Source organism: Frankliniella occidentalis, unplaced genomic scaffold, assembly GCF_000697945.3.
Source record: "Frankliniella occidentalis isolate FOCC.00 unplaced genomic scaffold, Focc_3.1 Scaffold3, whole genome shotgun sequence".
Classification (NCBI taxonomy): Eukaryota; Metazoa; Arthropoda; class Insecta; order Thysanoptera; family Thripidae; genus Frankliniella; species Frankliniella occidentalis.
The window spans coordinates 598,323-600,863 of record NW_026267133.1 but is presented as its reverse complement, the minus strand read 5'-3'; positions in this window follow the sequence as shown (position 1 = coordinate 600,863).

Sequence of the window (2,541 nt, the reverse complement as noted above, 5' to 3'; positions counted from 1 at the left end):
GAGAGAGAGGGAGAGAGAGCGAGAGAGAGAGACAGACAGACAGACAGACAGACGGCACCGTCGTCCTGGCTATGATGCAGATCTTCACGTCTAATCAATCCTTAACAGGCAGCTACCATCAATACCATCGGTTAACATACAAAATTCAAAGCGAATTAAGAATTAAGTAAGAGTAAAATAGGGTCCTGTTGTCGGGTGTCGCGCAGGTCGGGTCGGTCGGGTGTCCGTTTCGGGGACAGACGAAGGACAGAAGCGGGGGATGCAGCCAGGCGAGATGAAGGGGGGAGGGGGTGAGAGAGGGAGGGGTTGGGGGCGCCGATGGGCCGATGTGACGGGGGCTTCGCGTTGCCGTGACGGGGGCGCGGCGCGGAGGGGCGCGGAGGGCGGGAGCAGGGGGACCGCTGATTGCGACACGGCCTCCGGCTGCCTACCACCCCGCCCCGCCACACCACCGCGCTCGGACCCCGTCGGGGCGGGGTGGCCTGAGGTGGGGCGGGGTGTGGTGGGGCCGCCACAGCCGCAGCCCAGGCCAGCCCCGGCGGGGCGGGTCGGGGCCGCGCCGGCCGGGCCCGCTGGTGCTGGGCTCACCCGGCTCCGCCCGGCCCGGCTCACCCGATGGATCGATACCCAGCGGTCCAGACGGGAAGGCAGTACAGGGAGGCCGTGATGCTCCACGCTGCGCCACGCCGCCGCTCCAGCCGCCGCGGCACAGCGCCACGCAGCGCGTAGCGTCAGGCGGGCTGGGGCAGGGCAGGGTGGCAGGCAGGGAAGCGGGGGCGGCGCGGGGGCGGCGCGGGGGCGGAGAGGAGCGCTGCGGGTGGGGGCGGCGCGAAGGCGTGTGCTGCACGGACCGTTCATTATTTAGTCGGGGGAGCAGCGGCCGGGGGAGGGGCAGGCGGGGGGAGAGCAGGGGAAATAGCGCGTTGGCGTGGCTCGCTCCCTCTTGCTTCTCTCTCTCTCTGTCTCTCCCACCCTCTCTCTCTATCTCTCTCTCCCTCTCCCTCTTCTCGCTTGCTCGCTCGCTCACTCGCTCTTTCTTTGCTCTCTCGCTCTCATTCCCGCTGTCCGCCTCTCCCTCTCGCCACGCTCCGCTGTGCCTCTGGGGCCCAGCTGCAGCCCCTTTCTCGCCCTGCCCCCCTCCCCCTCTCCCCGCTCGCGCAAATCGCTCCCAGCACCCCCTCCCCTCCTCCACCACCCCTACCCCGTGCCGCCCCCTCCAGCCGCGCCGAGCGGGCGCTCCGCCTGCCGACCCCGCCAGACTAGACCGAGGCGCCTCTGCCGCTACGCGCCGCCCCGCCCGCCGCTGACCGACCTCGCTAAAACACAGCTAAAAGAAGCGCGGGGCCTTCAGGTTCTCTCAGGGGCCGACCGACACCATGCCGACATCCAGGACCTCTGTGACGGTGGCTGACCAGGCTGACCCGAGGGCTGACCTGTTCGGCCTGCTTCCTCTTCTCCCGGCCCGATGTCGCCTTCCCACAGTAATTGGCTGCGCGCAGTTTTCCTCTTTCGTCCGGGCGGCAGGGTAGGGCTGCTATTGGAGCGAGGGGGTGAAAAGGGGGGGGGGGGCTCTTAACATTCCTCGCCCAGCGACGACACCACCACTCCCGCTGTGACCGCGATGGCCAAACATTTTCACGGACCTGAATATTCATGAAGGGCTGTCTAGTTGAGTCAGTCCCCGCCCCGCCCCGCCCCGCCACGCCCCGCCAGATCCCCGTGCCGACCGCTGCGGGTGGCGCCGCGCTGAGCCGCTCGCAGCCCCCGCCTCACCCCCCAGCCTCGGCGCACACACCTCCATCTCCTACTCCACCCCCTCCCCCCACCTGGACCCCGCGGGCAACCTGCGTCCCCTGGGCCTTCCGAAGGGCAGCCCCACCCCCGTCCCCGCGCCCCTCTGTCGGCTCGGCCCTTAGCACACCCTGCGACCACCCAGGCGGCACGCGCGCCCGGCGCGCCCTTCACGGGGGGGGGGGGGGGGGGGAGTGGCGGGCAGTGGAGGGAGGACCACGGGGAGGCGAGCAGCGCCTGGGGCGCCACGGGGCACAGCAACGGACCGACCAAAAAAAACACGGCAACTGGGTATAAGTATGATGAGCCGGCTTGTCTCGTGGTCTGTGCACTCCGGGACTCCTTCGCCGTACCTCGAGAGGATGAAACCGCGTCCACGAAAAGTATGGAGGGAAAAGTCTGCCCACTGTGGAATGGGCAGACACTATCAAAATAAGGTATTCCGCAGAACGGGTAAAGAAGAACAGCACGAATAACAAGGTGGCCCGTGATTCGTCGCCCGGTCTCCCCCTCCACTTGAGCGACGAATCACAGGCCCCTTTGTTATTCGTGCTGTTCTTCTTTTCCAGTTCCCCGGAATACCTTATAAGATTCTTGCCCTGAAAAGAGTTTTGGAGCCTTTTGGAATATTGTCAACGAAATAGCCTATACAGGGCTAAGAATATCAAGATTCAACAAATCAAAATAAAGCTGTACCAGACAGTAAATCAGAACAATCAAAAGGTTACATAAAGTAACACAAAACACCAG